The 23,513-nt window shown below is 33.9% G+C and overlaps 1 protein-coding gene across 5 annotated transcripts in view; it reads left to right on the top strand.

The window, feature by feature from the left end:
* LOC145242244 (uncharacterized) overlaps positions 1-23,513 on the top strand; it is a 297,326-nt gene that overhangs the window by 64,010 nt on the left and 209,803 nt on the right. The window lies entirely within an intron of this gene.

The raw sequence follows: 23,513 nt of genomic DNA, 5'->3' as shown, positions 1-23,513 counted from the left end.
CAACTTTCCCAAATCGTTCCCAGTCACCTTATTCTGTGACGTCACAATCTGATGATTAACCATGTCATGTTTGTTATTATTATTGGTTATTACTGCTTCTGCCATTCCCTGTTTGCTCCAAATATTTAATTTGTATTTATTTATATTTAAAAAACTATAGTTTATAATTGCCTCATCATTAATTGTGTAAATTGTATATTTATCTAGTTAACTCTACTCGCTTGCTACAGTAGGTCCACAACCTGCCACAGCTGGAGCAGGACGTGTGACATCGGCTTAACATTAGTTTCCTTTTCTATGAATGATATAAATTCTGTTTTTTTGTAATTTAGAAAAAATAAAATTTTGATTTTCGTTTTTTTTTTTTTTTTTTTTTTTTTTTTTTGTTAGAAAAAGCCAAATTGCAAAAAATTTATGCTATTTTTTCCCATTTCACTATATTTTATTTCTGTCTTCCTCTCTTTCACTTTATCTTTCTTTTTCTGTTTTTTTTTCTTTCTTCTTCTCTATTCATGTTTTTTCTTGCCTTACTTCGCTTTTCTTTTACGTCTCTCTCTCTCTGAAAATACTAATTTTGCCATATTTCAAGTAATTCATGGATAAAAGACCCCCCCCCCCACCAAAAACTGAGATTCTATTTTTTCATGTGATTATGAATGAATTCCCTTGGTAGACAGAAGAAATAAACAATTATTTTAGAATTTATAATAAGGTAATCATTTTCACATGAATTTAACGTGAAATAATCCCTTAGTCCTATGCTATTCTAGCGTTTTAGGACAATCAACCATCTTTTATTTTACTATGGAAGATAAATTCTGGTCATTTTTTTTTTCTCTTCTTTTAGGGGAATCTACATTTTTAAGGGGTTATATATGGTTTTTCAAAGTTGCTTAATCTTTACAAATCCTGGAGATGAAAAAGAGTTTTCGGTGGGTAGCTGATCTGTACAAGTCTTGAACTTTAAAATTTGGCAGGCAAAGCGCAAAAATCTTTCTCGTGTGGACACGGAAAATTATGTGCGGGAATTCTAAAAGATCCAATATTTTTATGTAGCAATTCTGGTTTCTGATTGGTTGTTAGCAGAAGATGGCTCTATTTGATTGGTCAGTTTCTATCGCCAGTGTCTATAAGTAGAGCCTTCCAATTTTCTTTAATCATACCTTTATTATATAAAAACAAACATTGCAACAAACAATAGACATAACAAACTCCTAGCAACCAAAATGAACTTATAGATGAATGGAAAGAAAGCTAATGAAAAACTTAACAAGAGGAAATTGTATTATCCAGACTTGGCGTAGGTCACACAAGCATTCCCCATTCTTACTTGTTTGAAGACAAACAGCAACTAATATGCCGTGCATGCCACACTGCATCCCCAACTGTACTGACATGCAGAAGTTCAAGTGCAACGTGAACCAACATCTTGCTGCCCAAATCCCTACATAGTACCCCAGTAGTTGTTTCCCCTGATAGTAGCCCCCTATACCAAAGTGGCAATGTGCCTTCTTTGGGGTGAAAATGTAATTAAAAAAAAAATAAAAAAATAAAAAAATCACGCATATTCTTACTGAATGTATTGATCTGTCCTCATATAAGAGAAACGTTATAAAAAGTGGGTACAGCGAAGGGACTGTTGTAACTGGGACGCTGATGTGTATTTATCAGCTGCATGACACTATGCAAATGACCAAGCCAGTGCGCTAGCCGAGGAAGAGAAGGGAAAGAAAAGTGGCTTGATCATTTGCATATGTGTCATGCAGCTGCTTAATTCACGTCGGCAACTCTGTTACGACAATCTCTTCATTTGTGTCCGCTTTTTATAACGTTTCTCTTACAAGGGACATGGTGAGGGTACCAGCAAGGCGTTGATTCGGCATTAAATGACCTGGAAAACAAAACAAACAAATATTTATTGCATTAAACGGTAGGTTTGCTCTCTCTCTCTCTCTCTCTCTCTCTCTCTCCGATTACATTAAATGACAGCCTGTTACTGTTATACACAGTTGTCTGACCATGAGCCACTGTATTATGTATTGCCCAGATTTATTTTGGACTAGGGCATATTGTCTCCATGGTGATTTAAAAGGCATGGGTTGGCATGGCAAACACCTTGCCAAACGAACTGGCGTAATAAGTTACCGCAAGCAAGTTAGTCACCATTGCTCCCTTTTATTCTTGACCTCATTCACTATGTTTACATATTGACATGTTTTTGAAGAGTGAGTCATGTTTAGACTGTAAGCGAGAAATGTTTTGCACCTGTCGTATCCGGACCAGGAAGGATGATTGATCGATTTTCTAAATCGTTGTGTTAAAGAAACCAAAGTCATAAATTTAGTTTTAGATTTCACATTTGGGATTTTTCAGTCGAAATTAATCGTTCCCTCCTTGAAGAATTTTGATAAGCTTTTTGAAAGCATATCCTGAGATCATCTGTTGATACCTATGCAGGGAATACAATTGTCTATGGCAGCACTTCAGATAGTACTGGTAATCAATGTCTCATTTTCCATTGCTGGTCCTAATCATAAATATTTATTGATTTTAAACTATCAGTAAAACTAAAATTTATGGATCATAATGACAAATTCGGGTAAAAGTGGCACCAGAAAAAAAAAAATGGCATAAATGAAAAAAAAAAAAAAAAAAAAAAAGTGAAAATCTCACAATGAGTTTAACAAAATGCTTGCAATGCATGAAGGGAAAACATTAGGAAGTTTGTAAAATTAAAAAGAAAATAATATTTATATTTAAAAGTAGATTGTGGCGTGGATTTGGAATTCCCGTCCTGTTGTTTCTCTACTAAGATGCAAAAGTTTAAATGTAACGTGAACAGACATCTCGCTGCTCAACTTCCCTCAGTTTCTTGTTAAGCACAAGTTCAAGTGGCAATATGCCTTGTTTGGAGTGAAAATGAGTAAACAACAAAAAATCGATAATTATATCGGAATCAGGGATTTCGAACAGAATCGATAATTGTATCTGATTCAGAAAAATATTGGAGTCGTTCCATCACTAGTAGTAATAACATTATGTGGAACAGTTGTAGTTTTGAAAAAAAAAAAAAAAAATTGTTTAGTTTCAGTTGTATAAAGAAACCAGAAAAACTCTCGGGTGTACTTGTTTCACATCTAAACTGGCGTCCTATTCAGCCACTCAACCTGTTGAAGATCGTAGACCAGTAATTCTTTCAGGGTCAGCTTTCACTATTGTCAGCCATGTTTTGATGTGTCCCCACTCAACACTTTTGCTCTGAAATTAAGTTTATTACAACTGGTAAATTGTACTTGAATCTGACGCCCCCCCCCTTCCCCGCCATCTCTATTAAAATGCTTCCTTGCAAGATACCCCCCCCCCTCTCTCGCCTTTTTATACTGAATCGGTGTATTCAATGCGGCTTGATAAGCTACATTGATAATTCTTCTCTTGATGAATTCTTGAGAACTAGATAACATTATTGGCTTATATAGTTCAAGATAAATTTAAACTCGGCTGGGGGAAAGAGATGACGTCCGCAGTTTAAAACTTTATCCTTTATCCTGAAGGAGTCTCCCCCCCCCCTCTCCCTCTCTCTCTCTCTCTCTCTCTCTCTCTCTCTCTCTCTTGGAGGCTGCATCTTTTAAAGAAGTTCATCTGTTTTGGTTTTTTGTTTTTTTTTATGGCACTCATCCTAGCTATTTTTTTATTTTAACACTGTTTGTGGCTAAAAACGTCTGCTCCCTGCTTGCTGTGAAATTTAAGACTTTTTTTTTTTTTTTGCTGTTTTCTGCATTTGAAAGTTACATAATGTAAAAAAAATATGTGGCAACAAAAACAAACAAACGGCAAATATAAGAATTTTCATGTTAGGATTTAAAGAGTGGAAATGTCTCCGAAGAAAAAAAAAATGCAGCTTATTCATACTTGTTGAAGGGGTGTGGTTGTAGACACTATTGCAAATTATGAAATCAGCTATGATGAGTTCAAATCTAGTTTTAGGTCTTTTTGTATTATTGGATTTTTTTATCTGATGTAATGTGGGAAGAGGAGATTGGACGGTTTAGAACAGGGGTCTCCAAACTCCAGCCAACGGGCCAGATCATGTCCGCAAAAGTCTTTAATCTGGCCTGTGGAGCTCTTATGGAAAATATTAAGGAAAAAATTTAAAATGGAAATTTGTGAAAATATATATAATTTTTTTTTCAGAAAATGATTAAAAGAATGAGATTTTGGAGAATGAATATCACTAAAAAGCAAAACATGTCCACATCATTTTTCTTTTAATTATTTTTTTGGACCACGTAGTTCTAAAAAGTCAGCAATATGACCCCTCATTCAAAAACTTTGGAAACTCCTGGTTTAGACAATTCGAAAAAAAAAAAAAAAAAAAGCAAACAAAAAAACAAGCCTCAAATTCGATATGAAAAGAAAAAAAAAACAATAAAATCCTGTCTGACTGTGGTAGCTACTCTATAACTATTGAGCTGGATTTCAAAGGAGATCGCATCTGAAATCTGTATGCACATATGTAGCCAATAATGTTTGTATAAATAAAGAAATTTATACTATGCAAAATACCTTGGTTTCATTTCTGTTCTTTTTTGACCAGCACTTCTCTCTCCACATAGGAATTCTGGCAAATAAAATTTCTACAGTGTTAGTCACGAGCTATGTCAGAGTAGTAATAATCAAAACCAATATATATATTAACAGAATTATTTTACGAAAGTACACATCATGATTCTGGGGCCATAACTGCCACAAATTGCTGTTATAGCATTTAGATATAACTATATTTATTGTCTCTGAGTAAATCCATTATTTTTTAAATAAGTAGATCAACTTAACCCATGCCAGTTTTCATGACAAAGGATTTTCTCTCTGCCTCCATAATTTATCAGTAAGCACTCAGAACAATGGGTTTTGCAATAGTCTAGTAGATCTTTGATTTCACACGGTCACAAAGAATGTTGGTGATGGTGCACCATTTAAACCAAGTTGCATTGATGTGTGCAGAGGCTACACCAAGTATGTTGCTGTCGTCACCATGGAGCTGAGATAGTTGAGGCATGCCTCCATGGAAGATCCCATCTATTGACGAATGGTGCTCGTCTGATTACTGTTTTCTTAAATGTTTAACCGGGAAGGAAAATTCGCCAGTCTGTCCTTCCAGGACTAGACTTGTTGGTACAGTCCAGACTTGTTGGTGAGCAGGACATCTTCAAATCTGACTTTAGATCCAATGTGATTATTCACACACTAATACTGTTGAGGTATGAACCCATAATTGCACCCCGCAATAATTAATTTCCAAATGCACAAACATTTCACGTTGTCATTTCTAATTAAAAACAAACAAAAATAAAAAAGAATTTTAAAGTAAAGGAAAAAAAAATTCTATGCCGTTTTTATGTGAAAAATGGAAAAAATAGGATTTTAGTTTTTGCACTGGAAGAAGAAAAAAGTGATACACAGCATTTTGCTTTTTCTGTTTCATGCACCATAGTGGATTATTTTCAATTTTACTAATTTCTAGTAGAAATACAATATTTTTTTTAAGCATCTACAATCATATTGATAGGATAGCATGTGTGTTATTTATTTTGTGCGTCATGCTTCCATCCGAGTGACTGTCGTCTAATTTTTACAGACTTCCATTTTTTGTAATAAATAATTTTACCAAGGATTCTTCATGTTTTGGTTTCGATTATAGCTGATAGCACTCCAGTAATCTATTTTTTTATATATATAAATAATTTTATCAAGAATTATTCATAAGTTTTGGTTTCGGTTTTAATTATAGGAACTCAAGTTATATATATATATATATATATATATATATATACATATATTTTTTTCATAAGTTTTGGTTTCGATTTCGATTTAAGCTAATGCACCCAAGTCATATGGATATATTTTTTTTATTTTTGAAATCGCAACTTTATAATATATAAAAATTGATAGAACATTAACTCTATAATAATATATACGAAATCTACAAGTATTAAAATATCATATTTAAGTGTATTTTACGACTGGGCAACGTCCCTGCTAGCTTAGATAAATATTTTTGTAATTTTAACAAAAGAGCTATAATAATATCAGAGTGTCTCCATTTACGCTGAACATCCACAGAATGCCAACATCAATATATTACATATGAATGAGTTCCCTGTGGAATTTCCACAGGTCCCGCTAGTATTGTATAAATAAGACTTGACTCTGTCTGGGCAGCTACTTTGTCCTTTGCTCTATTTCTTTTATACGTTGTGTAAAGTTAGGCATTTGCATATGTTTGTGTGCACTGATCATTATAGATTTTTTTTTTTTTTTTTTGTTTTATGGCATATCAGTGGGGTGATTTAATGCTGAATCCACGAATTTTGGGGGAAAAAATGTTTTATGCGTTAAGTTGTTTGTATCTTCGTGTATCCTTATTCATCCTGTTTGGTTTGATTGTTTTGCATCAAGTAAACACAACTATAATCAAGAGAAATCAATTAAACTTGTAAATATGTGAACAGGAATATAGATTCTACGTATGGGCGTTTTAGTAAAACTGTTTTCTTTCTTTTTTTTTTTTTTTTTTAAATCAATTAACTTCACATGTTGTTTACTAAATAAACCCAAACTAAAAAAAATCTGGCTTTTATCTCTTATCTATAAATATAAAAGCGAAAATGTATGCGTGTTCGCTTTTTCTGTATGTCTACAAAAGACTTCTTTCAGAGAAGCGGTCGGTCGGTTCACAACATTTTAAAACTTTTTATATCACATATAAATCGTAATATCTCACAGTTAACAACGAAGCTCGCCTGTCTATTTAATTTGCTCGATTTCGGGAAGATAAATATTCAAGATTTGTCGTTCGCTGCATGTAGGTTAGTCTTTTTCCTATAACATTTTTTTTTTGGGGGGGGGGGGTAATAGTTAGCGTCGCACTTTTTTTTTTTTTTTTCACACTTTAATTTACAACTTTGCCTCAACGGTCCGGGTTTGATCCTCATACTTACTTTTTTTTTTTTTTTTTTAACCCCCCCCCCGACACACACACCTCCAAACACCCCGGGCAACGCCGGGTACCTCTCACTAGTCTATATATAAAGTTAGATATGTGTGGATGTTTATATGTTTGTTGCACACAGTTCGCACTTTAACTAATCATCATGAATTCTGGAACACAGCTTCTTAGCGTAAGGAGTTTGTATTTAATGTGGGCTATATTTAGTTAACTTTTGGACTGCTAGTAAAATGGAAACCTTTTTCAGTCGTGATAAAAAAAATGTACAATTATCAAAGAGGAATAACTGTTATTGAACAGTTATCTCCCTTGTAACTAAAATTTTCTTTTTTTTTTGTATAAGTTTAAAAATATGCAAATGTATTAAAACTATAAACCTAAAATGACTTCACTGCATCTCGGGCAAAGCTGGCTGAGTACAGCTATTAAAATGATGTAATAAACTTCGACTTTCTCCTATTTTCTTGGAGTATTCAGTTACAAAATGAATTCCCAAGCTGTAGTCAGGAAATTGAGGGGGAAGACATTCCATTCTTCATCTGATACGATGATATGAATCGGCTAATCATTCTCATTTATCTTAATGTCTCAGAAATACCTTATTTTTATTGGTTTTTGCGTGTGATATTAAGTTCTTCATTTTGTCCATAACGACAAAACCGTTTCACCTTGCATTCCATTCCATCGTTTCAAGAAAAGCTACCAAATCTGCAGAAGGCAACCACTCCCATCGCTTTTTTTTTTCTTTTTTTTTTTCGATTATTTTTACTATATTTAACTAGCTCGATGTTGCTCGGGATTGAGGAGGTAAGTCCATACTGTCATTGCAAGGACATCATCGTCTTTTATTGTTAAAACTTCTGAAAAAATACTCGATGATCGGATCAACGGGTTTATCAATAAACAAATAATTAAAAAAAAAACTGAAATTAACAATACTTTGAAAAGGAAAGGAAATTAAAGGACTTTTTCTCCCGGGAGCGGGGTGCGTCCTTCGAAATGAATCCGTTTATTTGTGGGGCGCATACGACAGTCACATTTGAATGAGCTTCTCATGGTCAAATAGTGTAGGCGATGTCAATTCTCAGTATCTAGGTAGATAGGTAGGAGTAATAGACTAAAGAGAGCCAATCTCCCAACCAGGGTTGACGAAACGAAAAAAAAGCACAATCGACAACAAAATACAGATAGTTAAATAAGAAAAGGAAAAATATTTATTTTCTCTTTCACATACTAGCAGGATGACCAGACGTTGCTCAGGATTGAATGAGGTTCATAGTCCTTTTTTCAAAACACGTATGACATCATATTAGTTTTTAGCTAATATGACGTCATATTAGTTTTTAGCTAATATGATGTCATATTAGTTTTTAGCTAATATGACGTCATACGTGTTTTTAACTAATATAGTGGGAAGAAGCTGAAATCTAGGATAACTCTCTGTATTAAGTGTCTTATACACGGGGTCTCAATTTTATTAAGATCAGATTAAAGGGTTTCTCCCCCTCCACTAGTTAATTTGGGGAGGGGCACAGATTCTGCGCATTGAGGGGCTCATAAAGAGCTGGGACCACTTTCGTTGAATTTTATACCTATGATTTACTTTAAAAGAGGTGGTTTGCTATAATATTCCCCCATAGGGATGCACTTATTATAGATTCAAGACCACTTCTATAGTTTTTCCTACAAAATCTTGCATATGAATAAACTATAATATATATATATATATATATATATATATATATATATATAAACAGTGAGACCCGACATTCTCTCGGATTGAATATATCCATCATCCTCCCATACTTTTATTGTCATCGAAATTGATGAAATCGCCCATTTTTCAATCAAATCAGTTAATTGCCTGCTCTAGTTGGAGACCCACTTTTATAAAATCAACAGGTTCTCTACTGTGCAGTATAAACTACAATGTATTTTGAACTAAGTCACTGCACAAACATTGTAGTTTAAATGTTGATTTTGTAAAATTTTTATGTAATGGTTTGAATTAAAGTTTAAAATGCAAAAGTCAAGTATCATGGTTCAATTGTGCTATAAACAGAAACATTCACTTTGAACTCGTGCCTGTCATATCAAAAAAAACCTACTGTTGATTTTATATGCTGGATCTTTCTACTTGTGTAGGAATAAAACTTCTTAAATGCAATTAATATTTTTTCATTAATTTTGTAAAACAGGATTTTCACAGACTTAAAAAGTTCTTGAATTTGGACTTTTGCCTTGAAAATACCTTATTTCTTTTATTACCTTTAAAAATCCTTGAAAATATGGGAAATGTCTTGAAAATTTTATTCATTATGTCCAGTAAAAATTTGTGTCAAAATGTTAAAATTCATTCTAAATCTATTTTTGTTCACATTTATAATTTTTTTTTTTTTTTTGAGAGAAGCACATGGGGAGAGGAATAGTGGCGGTCGCCATACATGTAATTGAATCCCCTCCCGCCCCTGTTATATAATGGATGGCTGGAACCATCCGATACATAACTGAAAAGAAAAAAACTTCTTTAAAACAAGATAATAAAAGATTTAAAAGGTGGGCATCGAATAATCGATTGTCCACCAGTCGAAACGAAAAAGTGATTACGTCGTAAACAGAGAAATCGGACGACGATTTTTTTGTTCACAAAACAAGGAAACGTGACATTCCTTGTAACTTTGGAATGTATATAAAGTTAGCATAAAGGATTAATTCACGTGTATCAATAAAGTCAATAGTCGGTCAGCTGAAGAGAAATCGGTCACGATGGCTCTAGGTCAAGAGGTGGCGAAAAATTGTCAAAACGTGACCAACAGATGCGTGTTCTATTATCGAGCAGGGTGATCGACAGATTGCGTGGAGTGGAAAAAAAAACAAGCGAAAAACATATGCTAATATAAGAGGTGATTTTTGGAGTTCAGCAGAATAGAAGAGGCAGAGAAGCAGAAGAGAGAGCCGCCGATAGGAAACGTGCGTTGTCGAGAGCATAACGTTTCCACACACCCCTCTCCATCACTGAAATGAACAGTAAGCCACACTGTTAAATTTTGAACTATCAAAAATCTCTATGTAAAACGAGAAAATAATTTCAAAACAAAATATATTTTCATATAAAAAGCCAGCGTGTCTTACGTCTTGATTTGGTATGCTGAGTTACGTCTGACCTTTGTATGCATGTTAAATCTCTTTTAGTTGGAATCGTTATTTTGACAAGCGGTTGACAGCTGAATAAAGCCGAGAGAGAAAAAATGCACAGTCAAGGGGGAAATAACTCTGCCGTCTTAGCCATTACCATAACAACCAGAAAACTAAACAACATAGTCGATCAATAAAAGATGGCTACTTGTTTTTTGTTGCAGCGGGGAACTAACTAACAACGACCGTTCCCAACCTAGGGGTCCTGGCGCTATATAACACCCCTACCTCTAAAAAAATACTTCCCTTGCTCAGAATCTCTAATAGTGACCCCCACCCCCCCATTTGCATTGATAAACCAGAGTAGAAGTTTTCCTGGAGGATCACCATGACGGGCAACATGTCTTGCAAGTGTTAGTCATTGTCTCCTCAAAACTGCTGGCATATGAGTGGCAGAAAGTGGCTAGATTGTATATATATATATATATACCAGAATGTTAGAAGTAGCTTATAACTAGCGCAATGACAAGAGAATATTCTTTCATTGTTTTTACTCTCGAGTATATATCTGACACAGTTAATTAACTGAGAACCACATCACTCTGTATAAAAGACATATAAGATATCAACGGGACTCAAGAGTTCAAACAATGAAAAGAATATGCTGTTGTCCTAACCCTACTAATAACATCTCCTGGAAACGATATCCTATGAACAAGTCACCGTATGCACTGTGTGACGTAAATTACCCATAACAAAATTATATCTTAACTATATTCTAATACGATAGCGTGTGTGTTATTTTGTGTGTCACGCTTACATCTTTTTTCTTCAGAGTAACTTCCATTTAATTGTTATGACCTTCCGTTTCTTGTAATAAATAATTTTACAAAGAATTCTTCATAAGTTTTGGTTTCGGTTTCGATTCAAACTTATGCACCCAAGACATAGGGATATATTTTTTATTTATTTTTGAAATCGCAAATATAAGAATTGATAGAAAATTCACTCCATAATAATATATACTAAATCTGCATAAATTAAAATATTATATTTAAGCATATTTTACGACCAGGCTATGCCAAGTCCCTGCTAGCTTAGGTAAATACTTTTGTAGTTTTAACAAAAGAGCTACAATAACATCAAGGTGTCTCCATTTATACTGAACATCCACAGAATGCCAACATCAGTCTATTACATGTGAAAGAGTACACTGTGGAAATTCCACAGGTCCTGCTAGTCTATATAAATAAAGTAGTGTGTGTGTGTTAATATTTAACCAATAAACTCTTAAATTACCGATCACATAACACTGAAATTAATAGGAAATAGAGTACTTATGCACTTATATTACCGTACTGAAATTATAATGTTATTATTTAGAAAGCCATTTTTAACATGTGAGGGGGGTGTTTTGTAACTATTCTGTGCTTTCTCCTATCAATTTAATAAAAAGAGGATATCGTCAAACTTCAATTTCACTCGAAAATACTATTAAAAATATAGCGCGGTAACATAAGTAAATAGTAATCATACAATAAGTATTGTTTATAAGAAGTAAGATTTTTGTTCAGATGGATGAATAACGCATAGAGAAGTCGACAAGTTTAAATGCAAAATGTTCGTTTCAACTTGCCGACTTTTCTATTAATTAAAAATGTTTTAATTTTATAAGATTTTTTAACTGTCTGTCGGATTAGCTCAAATGATAGCGAATGTGGTTGGAGTGGTAAATGTTTTGGTCTCGGTTCTAGCTGATCGCACCCAAGTCATTATTATTATTATTATTATTATTATTATTATTATTATTTTAAACTTTTGAAATCAGTATTATGTGTATATAAATATTCGATAAAGAATTGGCTCTGTAATAATAAATACAAAATCTGCATGAATTTTTATGACTGGCAAGGTCGGGCGCCTCTATGCTAGTGAGCAATAACTCTTTTATTAGCAATCACAATTCATAGAGAAAAATACTAAATCGATTTTATGCTAGAAATATTTACAAAAAAAAAAAAGAAAAGAAAAAAAAGGAACTTTTAAAATAGGCCTTTGGTTCTGGGTTGCAGTTTTCTTTGAGGATGATGTTATGGTTCGAGACTTCTTCTGCTGCCTTTGTTGACCATGACTGTCTGATGGATTTTGTTTTTCATTGGTTGTGCATTCTCAGCAACGATTAAACACATCGAAGATTACATTCAACATGATTCGATTTCTAATTAGTCTGGGTGCCCGGATGTGTATTGAGCAAAAAAAAAAAAAAAAAAAAAAAAATGGTAGGCTCGTACCCATATCGCGAAGGAGGAAAAGAATGTGAAAATAAAAAAAGCAAATTGTGACGTCTTTGCTATTGCGCCCATCCCCAAACCGGAAGCGACGTAGGTTTAAATTAAGACTAGTCAATCGAAAAGAGTGGATGACTTACGGAAATATCGTCAAAAAAAGAAACCCTCTCCTTGTAGAAAAATGCCCAGTTGAGTGTGAAGGAATTAACGTTTTTAGCCATATTTTTCGATATTTGTCATCCAAATGGTCGAGCTTCAAAACAATACCGATCTCGAAAAATCTGTCACCTCTGACGAAAGTTTTAGGCAGCCATACATACATACATGCATGCATACATTTAAACAGACAGGTAAGATTTATATTATAGCATACCTTTTGTTTAAAGAAAGACACAAATTACTCTAAAAAAAAAAAAATTACATTTTATTATCAACTAGTTGATCTGCCTGGTGTTGCTCGGGATTAAAGTGTAACATATTTTTTTAAATTTTTATTTCTGTCTATCGACCTTTCTCTATCCCTTTGTGTATCATTTTCTCTTCCCTCTCCTCAGTTCCATATTCACTTTCCCTAACCTTCTCGTTTTTCCTCTGTTCAGCCCATTCTTCTTTGGGTCATACACATAGACAACCTTCTTTTATATAATGGATTTCTTGAAGAATAAGTCAGCATTAGTACATAAAATGGCTAAAAAGCCCCTCCCCCACCAAATCCGATCCAGTTGACCTCCCACCCAGATAAAGAACGATTTTGAAAAAAATTTTAGATATTATTTTCCAGTGCAATGCTTATTAAGAATATACCAACTTTGTTAGTGTTTGTTTTATAGTTTTTTACTATTAGCTGGACATACATACGCACATTGACAACTGATCTTTATGTAACAGATAAATTTATTGTTGAAAGCCAAAAAATTTCAGAGAAAAATATCAAATTCATTTCATGCAAAAGCTATCATTTTTTGAAAAATGAAAAGGAAGAACTTTTGAAATATGTATCCAGTTCGGGTACTCAGTTACACCAAGAGTCGATATGTGACTGTGGACCATTTGTAAGTTTAACATTCTTGTAAAACTTTCTCCTTCAGTGAAAGCTGGCTTAATCAGCAACAAGCAGGCTAGGTATGAGTCTGCCTTTAGCATAGAGAACACCATGAGATATTTTGTACCGTTTTAAGTTATTTTGGGATCCAGTTTGTATTTTTCTAGGATAGCTATTTTGAAATCTGAGCTTTAACCGATGTTAGGAAAACTAATTTGTTTGTTTGAGTTAATGTTTGAGAAGATTGAGAAAAACTGGATTTTTATTACGCCTCCTGTTCTTCAGAATAGCGGCATAAAAAGCCTGACGCCTTCTGTAGATTTTGTTACATTTTGGCAAGAAACGAATCAACATTCGAAAGCGTATGAAAATCTGAAAAGAAGTCTTGCAATCTGCTAAGGGATGAATTGAGCAAAGAACTTTGGAAGATTCTGGAATTCTAAGCAAAGGACGTTGAGCGGATGATTTTCTTGAAATGATGTAATACAAGGTGAAATTCTTTCGTCAATACAAAACGAAAAACTTAATATCTCGTGCGAAAACCAATAAAAATAAATCATTTCGGAGACATTAAGATAAATGAGAATGATTAAAAGAGTCATCTCACCGTATCGGATGAAGAATGTAATTTCTTCCCCTTCAGTTTCCTGACCATCGCTTGGTTGTTCATTTTGTAACTGAATTCTCCAAGGATATGGAAAAGAGCCAAGGTAAATTGTGTCCAAACACATTGTCTGTATCATCTTAATAACTGCGCATACCCGGCATTGTCCAGCGGGTAGTAAACTCATTTTCGATCTAAATCTTTATTTGATTCGACTTGTTTTAAACTTATACAGAAAAAGAAATAAAATTTTAGTTTTAAGAGAGACTAGCCTGAGTGCCTGGCGTTGCCCAGGTATTTGGAGGTGTGTGTTGAGTAAAAAAAAAAAAAGTGGTAGAAGGCAGGCAGGCTCGAACCTGTATCGTGAAGGAGGAAAAGAATGTGAAAAAAAAGTGACATCTTTTCTGTTGCGCCCATCGCCAAACCAAAAGTGATGGAGGTTTAAATTAAGGTGAGTTGATCGAAAAGAGGGGATGACTTTCGAAAATAACAGTGAAAAAAGTGACCCCTCCTTGTAGAAAACTGCTCAATTGAGGGTGAAGGAATTAATGTTTTTAGCCAATTTTTCGATATTTGTCATCCGAAGGGTTGACCTTCAAAATGATACTGATCTCGTGAAAATCTGTCGCCTCTGTCAAAAGTTTTAGGCAAACATACATACATACATTTAAACAGACTAGTGAGAGTTATATTATATACTGCGTGTCAAATTATTAATGAGATAACATTTTTTTACCAGTTTCAGAAATTTACTGGCAGTTTTGTATCAAAAACTTCGGAAACGTTGGCAATGCTGAGCTGCGTGTACTGTGAAATTTTTATACTGTTCCGTGCTATGTAAACAACTTGCCATCGTAATTGCTGAATCCACGGTATTGGAGGTGCGTCAAATTATTAGCAAGGCAGTTTGTTTCGTCAATAAAATCGGTCATAAAGGTGGTTTGAGTAGTTCTGAAAAGAGTACTATTACAGAATAGCTAGCAAAAAAACTACCCTCAAAATATCGAAAATGATAGGAAGGTACCATCAAATTGAAGAACTTTGTCAAGGACCCTACAAAGCTACATAAGAGAGTTGATAAAGGTAAATCTAGAGTTGTTTCACACCGTTTTCAACTCCAAATTAAACGTGAAGTTGTTTAGAACCCTGGGCAGACAAGTCAAGAAGTCTTTGACCAAGCCGGGTTGGAGAAGGTCTCAAAAAGTACTCAATGTCACCTTCTGAAAGAAGTGGCAAAGTCTGTTAAGCCTGTGACAAAGCCTCTATTAAAGCAACATCACATACAAAACCGATTGAAATGGGCGGAGGACAATATGAAAACGGATTTTTCCAAAGTTTTGTTTACAGATGAAGTGCATGCCACTCTTGATGACCCTAATGGCTGGAGCAAGGGATGGATCCTAGATGGATGACATCGTCAAAAGCATTTAAGGCGCCAACAAGGTGGTGGTGGGATAATGATTTGGGATGGGATTATCGGAGATACTTTAGTTGGCCAATGGAGAGTCCCAGAAGGCGTAAAAATGACGTCAAATGCTTACATAGTTTTTCTGAGGGAGCACTTTGAACCATGGCTGAAGAAGCAAAGGTTGACGTTCAGAAGAACCATTATTTTTATGCAGGATAATGCTTCTTTAGCATGCAGCAAACAAAAGCAAAGAGTATTTGTAATAACTGGGGTTCTCTGGGCTACGGAAGATGGTGTGGCCTGCAAATTCATCAGATTTTAACCAAATTGAGAACCTTTAGAGTATCATGAAACAACACCTCTATGCAAGTGGACGCCAATTTAAGAGCAAAGATGAGTTATAGAATGCTCTCCAAGAGGTATCACGAGGAATAACGGTTGACGAAATTACAAATTTGATTAATTTTGTGCACCAACGTCTTTTACAAGTCATTCATAAAAAAGGATCGCATATCCCCTACTAATGATGTCAACGTAGAAATTGCTATGTAGTTATTGTGTTTAAGCATTTTCCTAGTTCATTTAATGTTTGAAAATTATTTCAATAAAAAACCTATGGCTATATTGTGTTTTTTTTCTCAACCTCATTAATAACTTGACACACTGAAATCAACAGATATTCCTATCTTCTGCCATAGTTTCGCTAATACTGCTTTAAATACTTTTATTTTCTGACTGGAGTAGCTGAATAGTATTATAAGCACTTTCTCAAAATTCCATAGATTTTTATTCACTCGTTCCTTAAATATTTAAAAAAAAATGTAAACTCATTAATAATTTGATATGCAGTGTAGATAACTGTTCTATAAAAAGCTATTACCGTGACAATTATAATTCTGTTTGGTCATAATTAAAAAAATGTCTCCATTTTCCTAGTTGTCCAGATAGAACTAGATCGTTTTTAACTAAATTGAGGGAAGTATGTTAGTATGCTACAAATAATATGGTACAACAAACCAAATGAAAATTGGCTAAACAGAATCAAAGTTTGATTTGTCAGCTTAAATGTTATTTAGGTCCAACTTTTAAAAATCTCACAAGATAATTTTATGTTAATTAGAAAATTATAACCAAATGAGTATTCTTCATTCAGATTTAAAATGTTATTTAATTTAAAAAAAAAATATATTTTCCACCTTATATTGGGAAAAACACTGGTTCTCATCACCACAGTATTAGAAAATTCAGCTCGTTACATCAGATGAAGAAAGGAATGTCTTCCACCTCAGTTTCTTGACTAACTCGTGGGAGTTTATTTTATAACTGAATACTCCAAAACTTTTATCATATCTAATGCATATTTCTGTGCTTGGTTTGATCGATGAAGTCAGTTGAAACAATTACTTTTGATGAAAATTGATTTGTACAAAAATGATGCATATTATTAAATTAATTTGGAATTCTTTTTGAGATTAGTAATTTGTATATATTTTTTATCCTCATCTTCTAATTGTTGTTTCATGGCGTTTCGACCAATTATTCCTCTGGCCTTCCTCAAACCTCAATTATTCCTCAAACCACCTGACGAAGGCCAGAGGAATAATTGGTTGAAACGGTGTGAAATAACTAGAAAAGATGAGGATAATAATCCACAAATAATTAAATACATTGTAAAAGTGATGTGAGCTGAAAAATCCTCATTACCATATTCAGTGTAAAATCTGTTTTATATATTGGTATACTCTCTTCATTTAATCTCCCTCAAAGATCATCAGATCTAGGCCTGTCTTTAAGACTCCTATTACACATCGATCATATCATTCTTCTCTCCATGCAACGCATATCCTCAACCCTCATTGACCAGGTTTCACTTCCATACATGATATGACTGATATATTCTTTCCTTAGTTAACATTGGTTAATAATCACAGAAGTTCTCTCAACTTACTCCATCCAATCTTAATTCTTGCAATCATGCTAGCATCTGCTCCAATCATATCACCAAGGTAATAAAAGTTCTGAACAATCTCCAATAGCTTCACCATCCAGGTATATTTTCTCCACATCTGAGTTCTCATCCATCTCCATCATTTTACACTTCTTCCGCACAAACTTATCATTTCTCAGACTTGCAATTCCATTGCACTTTCTTATGTACCTAATGCTTGCAAGTATCACAATAAATCAAGTTTCATGCGACTCCGTGTTCGAAAACTGGACAGGCTAACTTTGCTCTTTCTTGGAGCTTTCCAACCCGACAACCGCTGATCATCATTTTTGGTAACATTTATTTTCAAAGCTCTACTTTCCATAGCATTTTTCTCGCTCTCCAAAAAATCCCAAACCAACAAAAATCACACCAAGTAGGTTTTCATAGGTACATTGTGAGTCCTTTGCGAGTTGTTTCATGCAGGTTCTTTGTGGTCTCCCAAACTCGGCTACATCCCTGTGTTGACCTCCACAAAAGAACATAACTAACAATTTCATCCTTAGCTTTAGCAGTGATCAGTAAATCTGATTCTTTTTTTTTTCTGATCACGTCTGAGAAAGGCTTCTATAGCTGCTCTCTCGTGGGTTGCTGTCTCCCAGAGATGTGAAAAGCAGCTTTTAGAATTCTAGTGTACATAACATCATCTTTTTTTTTTTTTTTTTTTTTTAAATCTTTTGGTAAAAGTTCATGTGCTACTTCCATATACAAGAACTGATATAAAAATGGTTTAAAGAAGTTGTTTCACCTTGATATGAAGATTTGACTTCAAGATCGCTTTCACCTTGTAAAATTCAGTCTGTGCTGAACCACACATTTAGTTCATTTTCTATGCATTGAATGCTACTAAACAACATTGAATACTTACTAAACAACATTGAATACTACTAAACAACATTGAATACTCCTAAGCAACATTGAATACTCCTAAACAACATTGAATACTACGAAATAACTTAAAATAAAATCATATTTTTGTTCAAATAGAAACTGCTGTGAAAATACAGTTCAATATCATCAAAGTTTCTCCAGCACTTGAAAGTCAACATGAAAGCTTTCACGCAATCAAACTACACAAGGTCATTTTCCGTTTTTGCACCCAATAAATTCATACCTAAACTTAACTTTAAAAGCTGCAAAGTAATTTTCTATTAACGGCAAAAACTAACACGGCATTAAATCTTACAAAATTGACAAATATAAAAATCTTGAAAATCAAAATTTATATCTCAAATTGGACTAATATTATGGATTTAAATTTTAGCAGATATTAAATTGTTTTTAAGGTCAGTATATAGTTAAAGCAAAATCATTTGTTTTGAATTATTAAAATAATTTCCAGTGCTGTTGATGTGGTTTACTCCATTTATTTTTTATTATCGCTTATGTTTGAATTCATATTTTAAAACATGACATCATTCATAAATCTATGACGTCATGCTAAAACTTATTTTGCTACAGTAATGTTCTAACTTTTATTGGTCCTCGACAAAGGAAGAATTGGACCTAGTAAATTCACTGCCATTTATACTTTTCTCAATAACCATGACTTGGATTTTTTTTTTTTTTTTTTGAAATTTTGCACAAACATTAGTCATGGTGAAAGTAAATTTTTGTCAGAACAAATTTTCTGGGATAACTCTAGTTGCACCCCTACCCCTAGGGGCCATTATAGGGTAAAATTGCCTCCAAATCATTCATCTGTTTGTTTGTTTACACTTTTCTCAATAACAACTCCTGGGATTTAAAAAATATTTTTTTGCATAAACATTAGTCATGGTAAAGTTAATTTTTGCCAAAACATATTTTCTGGGATAACTCTGGTTGCCCCTGTAAGGGCCATTACAGGGTAAAATCGCCCCCAAATTTGTCCATTTGTTTGTTTGCACTTTTCTCTTTTTTTTTTTTTTTTTTTTTTTTTTTTAAATTTTGCACACACATTAGTCATGATGAAAGTAAATTTTCACTCATGGAGGGGGGCCTTGCATGCTCGGATTGTTTATGAGAAAAATCCAAAGAGCTCAGTTGGTAGAACATCAAACTTCAGATCTCAAGACTTCAGTTTTGATTTCCGGTCATGTCATCTGCTTGATTTGTTGAGAATTCTATTATTTATTTTTAATGCAATTTTTTCTATCTTTTATAAAACATATTGAAGATCTCTGATATTTCGAAATGAGAGACAAATTCTGCAATCTATTTATTAAAAATATTTATTTCAACTTAAAAAAATTGTGACTGATAGATGAAAAAAATCTCTATTTGTATAAGTTACATTTTTTATGTTCTTTAATATTTCTGAAAGTATTTTGTTTCATTTCAACGTTTTTTTTTTTTTTTTAATGATACATCATTTATGATGCAAAGAATAAAATTGAAGTTTTATGTTTTTTTAAAACGATCACGCATGGAACAAATGATGATTATGCACCACACTGGAGAGCGTCATGAATTGATTGGACAATGTGAGGAAGTATGATACGGCATTATGGTACTTTCTTTGTTGAATTGATTGGACAATGTGAGGAAGTATGATACGGCATTATGGTACTTTCTTTGTTGAATTGATTGGACAATGTGAGGAAGTATGATACGGCATTATGGTACTTTCTTTGTTGAATTGATTGGACAATGTGAGGAAGTATGATACGGCATTATGGTACTTTCTTTGTTGAATTGATTGGACAATGTGAGGAAGTATGATACGGCATTATGGTACTTTCTTTGTTGAATTGATTGGACAATGTGAGGAAGTATGATACGGCATTATGGTACTTTCTTTGTTGAATTGATTGGACAATGTGAGGAAGTATGATACGGCATTATGGTACTTTCTTTGTTGAATTGATTGGACAATGTGAGGAAGTATGATACGGCATTATGGTACTTTCTTTGTTGAATTGATTGGACAATGTGAGGAAGTATGATACGGCATTATGGTACTTTCTTTGTTGAATTGATTGGACAATGTGAGGAAGTATGATACGGCATTATGGTACTTTCTTTGTTGAATTGATTGGACAATGTGAGGAAGTATGATACGGCATTATGGTACTTTCTTTGTTGAATTGATTGGACAATGTGAGGAAGTATGATACGGCATTATGGTACTTTCTTTGTTGAATTGATTGGACAATGTGAGGAAGTATGATACGGCATTATGGTACTTTCTTTGTTGAATTGATTGGACAATGTGAGGAAGTATGAAACGGCATTATGGTACTTTCTTTGTTGAATTGATTGGACTTTACAAACGCCTCTTACTCATCGCTATTTAAGGAAACGCCTTGAGCCTGCTCTTAGCCTGCGAAGCCAATAGGATATCTGATAAAATTTTTTGATATTTGCATATTGGTTTTGAAAAAAAGACATTTTATTAATTTTAACAATTATTTTTCTATTATTTGTATGATTGAAGCAAAAGATTTTTTTAAAATTCAATAATGATAGAATTATTTTCTTTTTCCTTTGTATTTTTTTACCTTGTTCATTTGTAAAGGCCATCTCGGATATGGAAACATCTTTTATCTCTCCCCCTTTGTACCATTATCAAGTTAAGTATATAATTTATATATTTGTAATTCAATGAATTTCAAAAAACTCATTGAAATTAAATGAAGTGGTTGAGTTTCATATCAAAGAATTTTTATTATTCTAAGCAAGACAAAGGATACTTTAGAAAATTAATTTCCTTAACCTATAGGTTTTCGATGTCTACCATCTCATCAGAGGATAGAAAATATTAGCAAATACTTATAATGGTATGCACCCTATTTGCTAAAGTCAGTGAGACATGGAAAGTCAAAGTCAAAATAATAAATTTATCAGAAGTCCTGTAGCAGGAGGATTTGCAGAAAAAGGATATGAATGTTTTTTTTAGATCCAGCTTGCTTGGTAAAATCCATGTTATACGTTCTTTACATCCGTTTGGTAATAAGGTCCAAGTTATATATTGGGTAATCCGCATAGCTGTGTAGATATAACTATTCTGAAGTATATATATATAATACAGCATAATCACATTGACACACCGGTTCCCATCGGATTGCAGAAGTTAAGCAACATTGAACCTGGTCAGTACTAAAACGGGTAACAATTTGGGAATTCCAGGTGCTGTATGTGCTCTCGCTTATCTTGGCATTGTTTCCAGTCAATCTTGTCTTTCCTTGCCACTGGACTGAAGCAGTGTCCATTCAGGAGAGATTCAGTTGGAGATTGTGCAACTCTTGCCTCACAATTATATGCACAGCTACCCTTACAGGAGCGTACATTGCCTCTTGAAACTGAATTAGTTATGGTAGTTTATCTATGTGGATGACGTCTTCATTTAAAAAAAAAAAATTTTTATTGACTCTAATTCCGTTGATAACTGTGAAGCCTGATGCATGATGTGCAGTTCTTTGCACAGGTAGAACACAGGATTTGGATTTTAATGGTGAGTGACCGCTGCTCATTGGTGTCTCAGTGTGCAATGCTCCATAGCTGCTCGCTCATGGTCATTTTTGAAGAAGGCCATCTCACTGACGCATGTGGAGCGCCAAGCATCTCTGTCCACTGCTAAAGTCTTCAAAAGATTGAAGTGGATATTGCAGCGCTTGAGGGTGAGCTTGATGCAGTCTATATAGTGTTTCTTCGGGCATCTGACGTTTCGTCGGTCATGAGTGAGCTGACCGGAAAGAATTCTTTGAGATAGTCTGTTTGAGGACATCCTGATGATGTGGTCCAACGAGCGAAGCTGATGCCGGATAAGGAGTGACTCTAAAGGGCCAACTTCAGCTCTTCTGCAAATCTCTGAATGGGACACCTTGTGCTACCAATGCAGGCTGAGGGTGGGTATGACGACTGCGTTGTACACAGCAACCCTTGTATGGATCCTGAGATTGTGGTTGGCGAACACTCGGTCATTCAGCCGGCCAAAAGCAGAAAAGGCGAGATTAAAGCAGTGTTGAACTTCATTGATATATATATATATATATATATATATATATATATATATATATATATATATATATATATATATATATATATATATTGTATGTTATGGATGTACTCCTAAGCTAATTATTCGATCATTATGAATCTTTAGAACATATCTACTAGATGTGAAGGTGGATAATATAGGCTATATTTAATTGTATGCTAAGGAGGAAAAGGGAATGCAGGCCCTTTGTTAAAATTCAGATACTTCTAAGCCTTGTAAAATTTTTAACAATAATTATTAAACCTCATTTTATAAATATTCCACAAATCTCAGTTTTTTTTTTGTTTTTTAAAATTTTTTTAAAGGAGTTTTAGAGTTACAATTTCCCATGATAAAATTCAAATATTTCTGATCTGTATAAAATTTGATCCGTCGTCATTAGATGTGAATTAAGCAATATTCCCTGAATTTCAATTTAAAGCCGAGTAATCTTAAGCCTTAAATTTCAGACATTGTCTAGAATCAAAATTATGTCATGAAATTTGATCAAAATTGGAATAAGGAGTCTAGACATAAGGTTTAGTAGCAATGCATTTGATTTAAATCTTTGTAAAGGAAAAATAAACCTGGTGAAAACTGCTGCGCTTGATGGAATTTTATCTATCCTGGGGCGGGTATTCTTGTAGTTCGCGATTAGTTCCTGTTTGCGAACTTGATAAGCTTCGTTTAAGACCAGTGTAAACTCGTTTGGAGACCTTTTATAAGAACATTATCAGCGGTTCTTTGTAGTAAGTAGTCCTTAATTTCGAGAAAACATAATTGGCACACTTAGATGCAGTAGGTGAAGAGAGATAAAGAAAGAGGAAGATGAAGCTGGCAAAGTTACAATGTGAGGAAGTATGATACGGCAGTGTGGTACTTTTTTATGGGGAGAAGGGAATGGGGGGTGTGGTAAGAGGGAAGGAGAGGGGCGCCCAGGGAAAACGTGACTCTCTTATCCATCAAGTGGTTGCACAAAGCAGCCAATCTTAGAACAACAAAGAAGAATAAAAATGCATCTTTAATTCTCAACATGTTATCAAGTAGACAACGTCAAGGCTTTTTTTTTTTTTTGCTGACCTT

The sequence above is a fragment of the Euprymna scolopes genome, chromosome 21 (assembly GCF_053919585.1).
Source record: "Euprymna scolopes isolate OS-2025 chromosome 21, ASM5391958v1, whole genome shotgun sequence".
In the NCBI taxonomy this organism is placed as follows: Eukaryota; Metazoa; Mollusca; class Cephalopoda; order Sepiida; family Sepiolidae; genus Euprymna; species Euprymna scolopes.
The sequence above is the reverse complement of the archived record's forward strand: the minus strand, read 5'-3'. Positions and strand labels throughout refer to the sequence as shown.